Source organism: Megalobrama amblycephala, linkage group LG23, assembly GCF_018812025.1.
Source record: "Megalobrama amblycephala isolate DHTTF-2021 linkage group LG23, ASM1881202v1, whole genome shotgun sequence".
Taxonomy (NCBI): Eukaryota; Metazoa; Chordata; class Actinopteri; order Cypriniformes; family Xenocyprididae; genus Megalobrama; species Megalobrama amblycephala.
Genome location: NC_063066.1, coordinates 24,888,916 through 24,901,760, shown reverse-complemented (window position 1 = coordinate 24,901,760; position 12,845 = coordinate 24,888,916). Strand labels below are relative to the sequence as shown.

General features: G+C 38.1%; 1 long non-coding RNA gene across 1 annotated transcript; it reads left to right on the top strand.

The window, feature by feature from the left end:
* The first annotated feature begins 1,367 nt into the window (after positions 1–1,367).
* LOC125259204 lies at positions 1,368–5,530 on the top strand. Its single transcript, XR_007182750.1, has 2 exons — positions 1,368–1,773; positions 4,688–5,530. It is a non-coding gene; the product is annotated as an uncharacterized LOC125259204 (long non-coding RNA).
* The last annotated feature ends 7,315 nt before the right edge of the window (positions 5,531–12,845 follow it).

Sequence of the window (12,845 nt, the reverse complement as noted above, 5' to 3'; positions counted from 1 at the left end):
TGTTACATAATAATGGCAATATATACATGTCAAAGTCAGACATGCTCCTTTGCCAGCTGTGATGACTGATTACTGGTTTAAACTTGGCCCAGGTTTGTAAAAGATTTTTGGGTCAGCACGCCTTAATAGCTTCAACAATTGACTGCCAATTAAGTTTAGAATACAATGAACCAATTAGAACCCAGTTTAGGTCAGATCTAATGGTGGATATTTTGATGAATCTAAAATTTAAGTTTTTTCTATGTATAAACTGTTTATGTAACCTAATAAAATATGTTTTCGTAGTTTGTGTTGTCCCTTATCAGTGCACAAATTATCACAAATTAAAAAGGATTCATGCCAATATTGTCCAAAACCCCACTTTTCTAGGGCGTTTCCAAACTTTTGGAAGGCAGTGTATATATATATATATATATATATATATATATATATATATACACAAAACAATATGCACATGACGTCACTGTTGGCCATTGTGACTACGGTTATGCCCACTGAGTGGCAAAAATACTGAGTGGCAGCATTAGTTTTCAGCATAAATCAGTGTTGCCAAGTACGTGGTTTTCCCGTGGAATTGGGCCACTTTAACACTGTTGCCGGGAGGGAGAAACACCCGGAAATACCTCATACGTGGCCGCTCCCAAGTAGGGGCTTTCCTTGCTAAAAATGCTTGGATAACATGCCTATGTGTCCTTCGATTAAAAATAATGGCTCGTGCAGTGGCTGGGATATACGTAGCCTAATCCTACCAACATCTGTTGCCATGATTTTTGGAATAACTTATCGCGAGAGGAAAAAAAGATGTTTTGGTCACATAACATCGGTTAATGGAAACACCATCATTTTGCAATCATTTTTTATCAATATTTATAAAATATTGCAAAAGTTTTGTGCAAATCTGTAATGGAAATGCGGCTAATGACAAAAACAAGGATGATATATATATATAGCCCATATATATATATATATATATATATATATATATATATATATATATATATATATATATATATATATATATAAGTGATCACCTGGATTATAAACCTACCTATATTGTATTTATATAAAGCGTTCATAGGTAAATTTGCTTTATGTATCTCCCCAGCGTCTAAATCAGTCACATATAAAAGTTTTTGAAACACGATTCCTGGCTGCATGTCAATATCCATGGATCACTGGATCTTTGATATGTTGTAACAGAAACACTATCCAGTCCAACCTTTAATTTAATCATTTGATTTAGCCTACTCATGTTTTACTCACATTTTCGCAATTTCTTCTATTAAATCCAGTCATGCAGCAGGCTCTTTTGCCACTTAGTCAGGCTGAGAGGGTGTGTTCTGGCAGTTAAGTGACGTCAATGCATACCCTGTTTTGTGCATTTTGATTTCATGGGAACTTTAAAACTGTATGAAGTTTCCAGTGTATAGGCTACTGCACGGTCTTCAACGAGTAGCCTGTAGCTATAAATTTGGATCCTTTTCCCAGTTTTATTTAAAATATTTACGTGTTAGTGAATGGTAGCTTTAAAAACAAGTCCGCCCAAAATAAATCCACGTTTAAATTAATTCACGAGAACCCCCTGAATTAATTCAAAACTTGAGATGAATTCGGGGGCAAAAAAATGCACGTGGCAGTGGCATTATGCATGCACATCCATTGAGCAAAAGGCGCTCTCAACTGAATTCTACCTTGTAAAAACTTCGGCGCTAACAATGTTGGCGGGTACTGGATATGCGAAGCAGGCGCACGCGGTGGAATTAGAAGAGTTCGGTAAGTTTGCGGTTTGTTATTTCTTGTGCGCTATTAATTCTGCTCGATTCGCTTCAGTATCAATATGGCGTATCCATCCCTGTATGTGATCGTAGGCCATAGCAGACAATTTGTTTGAAATGTTTTGTTGACATAACTGAGAACATTCTACAATGTTGGTTGGCTTGTAGCCTATATCGCGCGTTGTGTTTAATTGACGGTGTGGTTGTTGTTTTATAAGGTAGTGAGTTATAGTCTTATATTGTTAAGTTAAAAACTAAATGCTCAAATACCTATTTTTACGGTTTCCCAAAACAAATGACAAGACAATTCACCAATAGCCAGGCCAAACAGATTATAATTTTTCTATACAGTAGCAACACAAAATGTACAGCATATTGCTTTCAGATAACATAAAAATTGAAATCCAAATTTGAATTAATTTATATTGTTTGTTGTATTTTCAAAATAATTATTGTGTGAGAACCCATGAATGTTATCATTATGAAAAAAAAAAAAAAAATCTTCTTTGTTAAAAATATGCAATTTAGGAGAGGCTAGCAATAGCATGCTAGCTTTGAGAGCTTAAAGGCCCGCTGAAGTGTCTTGGAAAGCACAGCATTATTCAATGTGTTGATGTAATTTCAACTGAAACAGAAAGACAGGGCGATATATCAATCAAATGAAGACGGACTTCATTCTTTTAAATGGAAAGCATTTACACTGTCTGAATCATTCCCTCTCTGTGCCATTCACCATGTAGAAACTTTACTATGTGTGAATGAATGACCGATTCAGTGTTACCAGATTGGAAATGTCCAATTATCGTACCAGAAGCTCAAAATTATCGTATTTAGAAGAAAATTATCGTACACATCTTTATAGTATAGGTAAATTAATAACTAATGATTTTTACAATGGAAAGAATCAATACTGAACTAACTTAAGCTGGACAATCACACTATTTTAACTGCTGTACAGCCAAAATTATGTTCCCTCTATCTCTGCAAAGCCATACACTGGACCGATTTCAGATGCAGCTTCAGTGTCTGTTGATATTGTAGGTGGAGGCGGGACTTCAGATTCTAGAGAGCATTTGATTGGACAGAAGATTTGATGAGATGCTGAAGTGTGATATGATGTCATGAAAATCCATGATGCATTTTAGCGGAAGTGAGAGACTGTAAGTTTTGAATGCTCATATCTCCTAAATGCGAATTTTGTCATTGTTTTGGAATGCACCAGCTTATTCATAACATTAAGGTTAACATATTCATACTAAATGCTAAAAAAGTTAAATTTTGATTTCAGGGGACTTTAAAGTCCCTGTAAAGTCATTTTAAAGTATGTGCTCTGAGTTTGTCACACTGCAGAAAAATGTGTTATTAACCACCCAGCCAAATTTGAATGATATAAATGAAAATGAAATGAAATAAGTCATCAAAATCTCGAAAAAATAGGCAGCGCTCTCTGCTCTCAAACGCTGGGGGCGTGTCCGCAGTCTGCGCTGAAACCACACCCACTCACGAGAGCTACCATCTCATCAACTGACTTGTCTAATGAGTCAAACGTACAGATGCATATAAAAAGTATCACGTTAGAGGGTTGCAAATTTTAATAGAGTTACTGTGGACTACCTACTTTTTATAACATAAGCACACACGGCAACATACACTCATTGGTGGGCACGTACTGCCGACTGTTGTCGAGTCGACAGATGACGGCGCCGCGAGACGGGAGGATGAAGGCCGGGACGGGAGAGACTCTGTCCGGCTCCATATCATATCATCGGTTGAACGATTACTTTAGAATCCTTCATATCATCATTTTAGGAAATTTAAATAAGGAGACCGAGCTGTATTGTATATAACCACCATGTAATATTGACGAAGGCATTAGTAGCTAAATGCGCAAAGGGCTGTATAACTGTAATGACACTCGAGATTGAGCGAGTGAGCCTCTGTAGCGTTAGGGGTGGCGCCACGCTCGTTGCGTCATCGACAGTTATATAGTGTTAGGGGCGGGGCTATGCTCGGGGGCCCCAGTGCGTCATCAGACCCCCGTTTTAGCTCCGCCCAAAAAATCCTGAACAGAGACTTGGTGAAAAACTGTTTAACGCTCTAACTTTACATTTAAGCATTACAAAATTCTCAGTCTTTGTAATGTGTTTCAGCAATACATTTGTAACATTTTTAAAGTGTTTAGAAAGAATTCTCAGAATTGACTTTACAGGGACTTTACAGGACCTCCCTTCACAGTGCTCTCGAAAGCCACGCCTCCTCCAAAACACATGAATGCATACAGCAGAGTCTGCAAATCATCATGAGAGACTGCGTTAAATTACCGCTCATGCGTCAAAGCACATAACATTACAATAATAATGAATAGGCAGGTAGAACATCCTATCGGTGTATTTGGACCTAATTCAATGATTGGATGAACATTTTTGGTCCTGAGACTTGATATATGTAAAAATTTTTTAGACCACTTCTATTATTAATTGCTATCAGAATGTGAAGACAATTTCATCCAGTATAACAAAAAGGTTTCATAAAAATTGCCTATACCCTACCTTTTAAATTCAAATTCCGATTCTATCCCATTTTCTTCAGTTCAAATTTAATTCACTGATTGTCAATTCAATTCTGAATAGAACCTATGCTGTACTAATTATACGTAAATTATAAGTAAATTAAAACGTCATTTGATGAGAGATCTAGAGTAGTTATGACTCATGGGCCTCATAATGCAGCATTAATGAAAACTAAATGCCACAGAATAGAAAAACACTGGCAATGAATGTCTTACTTTGAGCAGTGAAACTCATAAATCAGAAGCTGAAATTAAACGGCATTTGATAATGAGACAAATGGCTCCACTCTACCTTCCTCACTGAGGATGGACTGATCTGATGTTTTGCCGCTTATTCCCACAGCATGATGGGATAGCATCAGTCTTCTGATGCTGGCCGTCGCTGATGGCTTGGCACAGTGGGAGCTTCAGAGCTCCAGGATAGCTCGGACGACACAGTCTGCTGATAGCTAGGCTGGTTATACCTCACTAAGGAGCTCCGTATGTCTTGAAGAAAGCATAAAATGAGAATAAATGGTAGGTGTCAATCCCAGAGGGGAGGGCCGGTCATCTGGAGAAGGAAAGATGTATGAACACATAAGGATGGGTAATTCCATCTCTCCACCAGGAGAGGAGACAAAATGACTTCAACATCTGTGGCCTGTAGCGAAACATGAGGATTTCTAGTTGTTTCTCTTTCTGGTTAAAAATCTTTCTTTGTGTGTGAAATGCTATCAAAGCAATATATGCAATATATATTTAATTGTATGCAATAAGCAATTATACAAGCAATATATATTTAATTATGTTTTGCAGCTGCTTTACTATTTATTTGTACAACATATGTGATATGTGCTATTCAGAATTGAACATGAACGTTATAATTTTTTAATTTAAATTTTAGATTAAGGATTCAAATTTCAGAATGTCGTAAGAATACTTACATTACAATGAATTGTATGGACTGCTTTTTATTGATTTATTGTATTCCACTGGGGAAATAAATACAGCATGTAAGTTTTTTTTATTTTTTTTATTGACCAATCCGAATTCTGTACCAGAATCAGTTTTATAACAGAGAACAGAATAGTGAATGAACACTGTTTATTGCATTACAGTACCTTTGGGATGAAGCTTTAGGATGAATATTAGATTGCACAGACAGAACAACGTAGAACTGCAATAAAGAATATACAAATAAATTTAATGTAATGTCATTGATTTGAAGGCATTCTTCTTGAATAAAATAAGAGTTTAATAAAATGACATGGGACTGCTGATCTTATCCTCACTGTGGCAAAGCAGAAAAATCATTTGTGTGTTATCCCTGTCTGGTGGGTTTGTGGTGAGGACAGAATATAATCAATCAATGAAAGACAAGAGGAACGGAAATACTGGCTGCAAGCTTGTTAAGAAAAAACACTGACATTGTGAGGGACTGTACTGTCTTTCGTATGCAAGATCTGGAAAGGGTTTAAATAGCACTCGACGGCAATTTATAAAAACATATTTGCCAACTTCAACTTTAAAAGTTGTGCTTCCCAAGCTGTAAAATTAGAAGAAATAAAACAGAGGAGCTAGCGATATTACCAACAAGGTCGTCTTGCATTTCCTACCCTTGTGCTAGAGCTAATTTTTGCACATCAGACGCAAGTTTGACAAATTTTGCTAATGAGGCTTTTGTCTTTGGACTTTCTTTGGAAACTCTGAGTATTTCAGAGGAAAGGGGTCCTTCCGAATACAAATTCAGGAGGACTTGGGATGAACTCCAGCGCAGAAGCCCACACACTCCCGCGTGAGATAACACGTACACATAGAAAAACAAATGAGAAAGGAGATTTGTAAAATTAGTTTCAATGTTGATTTAAAGCACTCATTCTCAGCTATGCTTTGGGTGTTATATGAATCACAAGGCTTGGTGATAAATGGAAAATGAAATAACTAATGACTGATTACAAAAGTGAACTGGGAGTTTCCTTGGAGACAGTAAGTCAAAGCTTTCAGATGTTCAGCGTACAATGGCATGGTAAGAATTGATCTGCATTGCTTGCAACCATATTTAACAAATTCTACATGAATAAACCATGCAATACTGCTGAGATGCTTGCAGGCCATGTGGTCGACAAAGATAAACCGATATTAATTACAAAATATTGTAGAAAAGAAAGATGAAACATGTTTGAACAAATGGTAAAGCAGTATATATCACCAGTGGAAAGCAGTAAAAAATGCCTGTTCATTTTTTTGAATAAATTTCGGTTTATTGCTCCATAAATCCCGGTCACTGCTTTGTTAAAGTACAGCCCCAAAAAAACGAAGTATAGACATGCGGAAGGAAATATGTGATTAGGCCAAAAGAATGGACTTGCCCTTCCTCACCTTGTGTAATGCTTCAACCACCACAGTCAAGAGCTTCGTAGTAGGTTAATGAAATCTCCAAATTTCCCCTTTGAGAAAAGAATGTATTGATTGGAGACTGCTGGAGGAATCCAATATCTCCATGGTGATCAGATTAATCATTTCTGTTTGCACTTTAAATATTGGGTGGATGCGGTCAAGAATATCATATCTTTGATACATGAAACACCCGATTTTCTGTCACCTTAACCAATGTAAACAAGAACATAATGCTTCAATGTCACAACAAATGCAGACATGCCGAGTAATGAATATTATGAGGGTTTTGTCAGCTTGTGCAAAGTGTGTATATGAACGGAGGGTATTATTAGTCAAGATTGCACCTTCTTTTATGTCCTCCTCTATATCGATATCTGTATAATCAATAAAAGCACTTCGTCTTTAGCGGTTCTCAACTAGCCACTCCGGTCGATGCTGGGCATGAGTTTTGATTCTCAACCCAAACCAACAAAAATTCATATCTAGAGCTACCATGTTGCGATTGTTGTTAATAGTGTGAGGAGAATCTTTGAGGAGCTCCTCAAGGACGCTTACTCAAGCATGCGACCATGGAGTATATGGCCGCGTCACAAGCAATTCAAATTTTTCTAAATTGTTCGAACAGGTCCAAATCAAATGAATCAGATCAAGGGTAATGGTAGGCCTCATCTGGCAGGCTTTTCTCCCTGACGTGGAATTGGGAGGGATAAAAATGAGGCATATGCGCTGAAACGTATGGGAGCTGATCACTCTTTTGTTCAGTGCAGCAATCAGACGGAAGCCCCCAGGACTTAGTGTGAGGCAAATGTAGCCAATAAATCTACAGGTTCCCAGAACAGACTAATGAAAACTAATGGACAGTTTGTGAATAGACTCATCTATCCTGCTTGTTTTCCCTGACCGGGACCATGTCAGAGATGTAACTGCCGTACCTCGATCCGCTTTTAGGGCTCTTTAGATGCAGGCTGTTCTCGGAGCAGAACGCAGGCCACTTGAACAGACTACAAGTGATTCTTTGAGTTTATGCTGATGCACGTGCACACAAACAAACAAGCTCGGCAGAATAGACATCACGGTGGGCCTGGAAAACACAGATTAATCCTGAGAATTGACATTTTGTGTGAAATTCCATTTCCAGTTTGTAAGGGGATGTTTCGAGTGTATTGCACCAATCAATTCTGAAGCCAGGAATTCAATGATCGCTGGTGATTACTGTCGTAAATTGCATTTCATCTGTGATTTGATTCGGGCTGGATCTGTTGTGAATTATTAGTGTGTTGTTGATGATATGAGTGGGCAGGGGCTCAAGCATTTGGAAGCAGACGCACACACACATACATCCAGATGTGCTCAGGCTGATCTCAGACCAGGCAGCTGCACAGACACGGAGCCCAAATAGAATGTGACTTTGATTTTTCACCTCATTTCATTCGCAACTGTCAAATTCGTTTCCATTCCGATGACATCTCCTTTACCGTGCCACAGCCGTTATGGTTTTGCTTTCTAAAAAAAAGCGATGGAGAGAAGATAAGGCAGCTGTTGCCCAGCACTCGTTCTCGTAGAGTGTCTGTTCTAACGCTTCCCCCTGTGCCATTCAAATGACTCACGGCGGAAAACAATGAAGTCATGCAAATGCCCTCTCTGGAGTGCCTCCCTTCCCGTGGACAAAAAGTGTTGACAGGCCAACCTTGAATCCGTGCATGACCGCAGCTTCTGATTTCTGATAGCTGTTGTTGTTGTTCGCTTGAGAATGTGTTGCGAAACGAAATTTGTGCACCTGGAGGAAAGACATATTATGCGTCCCAATTCAAGTACATATGCACTATTCTGTGGCATTTTGTAGTATAAATAGTGTAAGAAGTGTGTTCGCTGAACATTCCAAAAAGAAAAAAATACTTTAAATTAAAGCTGCAAGCAGAATTGAAAGGGCTCTCACACCTGGGGCCACCACCACCCGGTGGCCTTAGGAAAATGGTGAATAGTGGGCGACATGCATTTAAGCTGGTAAATATAGGAGAAATATGGCAAAGTCATTTTGATGTGCCACACTTCCTTCTGCCAGCAGGTGGTGCTTTGATTATAATTGAATATTGGCATGTACAGGTGCTGGTCATATAATTAGAATATCGTGAAAAAGTTCATTTTTTTAATTGTAAATTATTTTAAAAAATGAAACTTTCATTTATACTAGATTCCCTACATGTAAAGTAAAACATTTCAAAAGTTTTTTTTTTTTTTTTTTTTTTTTTTTTTAATTTGTTGATTAGAGCGTACAGCTAATGAAAGTCCAAAATCCAGTATCTCAAAATATTAGAATATTTACATTTGAGTTTCATTAAATGAGCATCCCTACAGTATAAATTCCGGGTATCTCTTGTTCTTTGAAACCACACTAATGGGGAAGACTGCTGACTTGGCAATGGTCCAGGAGACAATCATTAACACCCTCCACAAAGAGAGTAAGTCACAGATGGTCATTACTGAATGTGGTGGCTGTTTACAGAGTGATGTATCAAAGCATATTAAATGCAAAGTTGACTAGAAGGAAGAAATTGGGTAGGCAAAGGTGCACAAGCAACAGGGATGACCACAAGCTTGAGAATACTGTCAAGTAAAGCCGATTCAGACACTTGGGAGAGCTTCACAATGAGTCAAGTGAAGCCGGAGTCAGCGCATCAAGAGTCACCACACTCAGACATCTTCAGGTAAAGGACTACCAAGCCACTTCTGAAACAGAAACAACGTCAGAAGCATCTTACCTGGGCTAAGGAGAAAAAGAACTGGACAGTGAACAGTGGTCGAAAGTCCTCTTTTCAGATAAAAGTAAATTTTGCATTTCATGTTGAAATCATGGTCCCAGAGTCTGAAGGAAGACTGGAGAGGCACAGAATCCAAGCTGCTTGAAGTCTAGTGGGAAGTTTATGAAGTTAGTAATGATTTGGGGGGCCGTGACGTCTGCTGGTGTTGGTCCATTGTGTTTTATCAAGTGCAAAGTCAATGCAGCCATCTTCCAGGAGATTTTGGAGCACTTTATGCTTCCATCTGCTGACAAGCTTTATGGAGATGCTGACTTCCTTTTCCAGCAGGACTTTAGCACCTGCCCACAGTGCAAAAACCACTTCCAAGTGGTTTGCTGACCATGATATTACTGTGTTTTATTGGCCAGCCAACATGCCTGACCCCTGAATCTATTGGATATTTTCAAGAGAAAGATGAGAAACAGTCAGAATATACAGATGATCTGAAGGCTCAATAGTGCCTCAGCAGTGCCACAGGCTGATCACTTCCATGCCACACTTCACTGATGCTGTAATTTGTGCTAGGAGCAAGTCATTTGCTGTAATATGTGCTGCCGACCAAGTATTGAGTGTACAAATGAACATACTTTAAAGAACTTGAACCTTTCTGTTTTGAAAATTCATTTTTTGATTGATCTTAGGAAATATTCTAATATTTTGAGATACTGGATTTTGGACTTTCATGAGCTGTATGCTTTAATCATCAAAATTTAAAAAAAAAAACTTTTGAAATGTTTGACTTTACATGTAGGGAATCTAGAATATATGAAAGTTTCATTTTTAAAAATAATTTACAATAAAAAAATGAACTTTTTCACGATATTCTAATTATATGACCAGCACCTGTAGATGTCTTCAGGTCAGGACTATTAACATATAAGCCCAGTTTCACAGACAGGGCTTAGACTAAGCAAGGATTAGGCCTTAATACAGTTAGGGTATTTAAGTAACTTGTATAAACGTACCCTAGAGAAAACACATTACTGGTGTGCATCTTGAGACAAAACAATGGCACTGATATATTTTAAGATATTGACATATCTTAAAATATATCAGTGCCATTGTACAAGTAAAACAGCTCAACCATGCATTTTAGTCTAGGACTAGCTTAAGCCTTGTCTGTGAAACCGGGGGATAAAGTTTGGGGCAGATTGGACATTATTTGCCTGACTTCCTGTTTCATGGAGTTAATCACATACATTAAAAGCATGCCATTTCCTTTTACCAGCAGGTGGCGCTATGACTAACTGAATATTGGCATGTAGATGTCTTCAGGCCAGGATTCTTATCAAATATGTGAATTTTGGGGAAGGTCAGATACCTGACTTATAACAGCTTCCTGTTTCATGGTGAAACATCAAATTTTGCCATTCTGCCACGGACATGCTGTTCAATGAAAACTAAAGATCTTCGCAATTTAACACCACTAAGGCCTTAAGGTTAGACTGACCAAATATCATGTTGATCTGGTTAAATCTCTAAAAGGAGTTTGTTAAAGTATCTGGAAATGGCAAAAACTGCAAAAAAATCTTCCAAAGAAAAGTCAAAGTATCTGACTTCCTTTTAGTTTTCAGATTTTTCTCTAAGAGACTCCTTTGTAGGTATTGGGCTGTTAGATGTGTCTATCGAATTTCATACTTGTACATGAAACTTTAGCAAGGGGCACTTCATTGAAATTTTGAAGGTGTCGCTATCAATCTATTTTGCTATACCTAATTCTGAAACCCATTTCAGATGTAAATTTTCACCACTTCTGATGCTTGTGTAAAGTTTTGTGAGTTTTAAAGCATGTTTAGGCCCTAAAAAATTGTGAATATTAAGAAACGGAGCAATTCCAATAGGATCCTCACTCCATCGGTGCTCAGGCCCTAATAATCAGATGTTGCACTTACTTTAAGTAACCCCCAAAAAATTAAGTGTGGAATGTTGGACAACTTCATGCACTGAACTGTCGCAACTTTTTTTCCATAGCGGACAGGGACTCTAGACATCTGGACTCCAAAACACTTGACAGTAAAGTGCATAGTATAAGTGCATAGTGTATAGTGCATCATGGGATGGCTATATTCTTTCCGTGTTGGGTCAGGTCAAGTTATGCCTAATTTATTTGTATAGCGCTTACAATACACATTTCAAAGCAGCTTTACATAATCATGGTTTATAATATCTTAAAATCTTCATGTCTTATTCACATTTAGCGGATTAGGTGGATGATAATACAGTTAACATTTTGCGAAGATTTAAGCAATCAAGCAGTTGAGATATGCTGTGTAGTTTATATCATTCTATGTGAGTATATTGTATGTTTGCAGTTGGAAACACCTATACACTCCTAAAGATAAAGGTTCATAAAGGTGCCATAGAAGAACCATTTTTGGTTCCCCAAAGAACCGAGTTAACGGTTCTTAAAAGGACCATTTTTGAAGAACATTTAATAATCTAAAGAACCTATTTTTACTATAAAGAATATTCCTGCAATGGGAAGATTCCATGGATGTTCATTGGCATCTATGGAACCGTAGATGCCAATGAAGATGCTTTATTTTTTGGAGTGTATATCCAACTTTATAAAGAGTTGGGTGATAAATATAGTTACATTTTGAAATAAAAAAAAATGATTATGGATTTAATTATGGAAGTGCAAGCAACACTTTGTCAAAGTACTGTATAAATGGTGTACAGATCATTTTCAGCTGGATTTATCTGTAACACGCTAGCTTTGTGATAGCTCTGAAATGTATTTACTCTTCCTGGAATGGTGTCTGGTCTGGTACGTCCCCTGGGGTACACAATAAAAAATAAATAAATAAAAAAAACAATGATGGCAAATAGATGTTTCTAGACGACCTCAAGTCCCAGGTGGTATCTGACCACATGAATAAGATATGCAGGCCGTAACTACATCCTGTCATTGGCATCTCGCCGTCTCGATTCCCCTTGGGCCGTGTGATGAAAAGCCCTGAGACGATAACCAGGTCTTTGCTGGACTGACCAGTGCTTGGATAAACTAGCTCATGTTGCAGCGTTGTCTTGATGCAGAGATTTATTAGCCATTGGGGACAGTTCAAGCCCTGCCTCTGTATTGTGCAGCTATCTGGACCGTCTCACTGTAAGAGACACCGCCGGTCTGCCCTTGTGAGGATTTATTTAGGGGAAAGTGATAGACTGTATATCAACCCTTGTTCTCTTTTTTCCCCCCTCCCTTTCTCTCTCTCCTTTGTCACACACTTCATTTTCCAGCTCCTCCTGAAGTATATGTTTGGCTGTAGCCAGGGCTCTGTGACAGCTCTGCAGTCTCCTGTTGTCATGACGGCCGTCGTGAGTGAT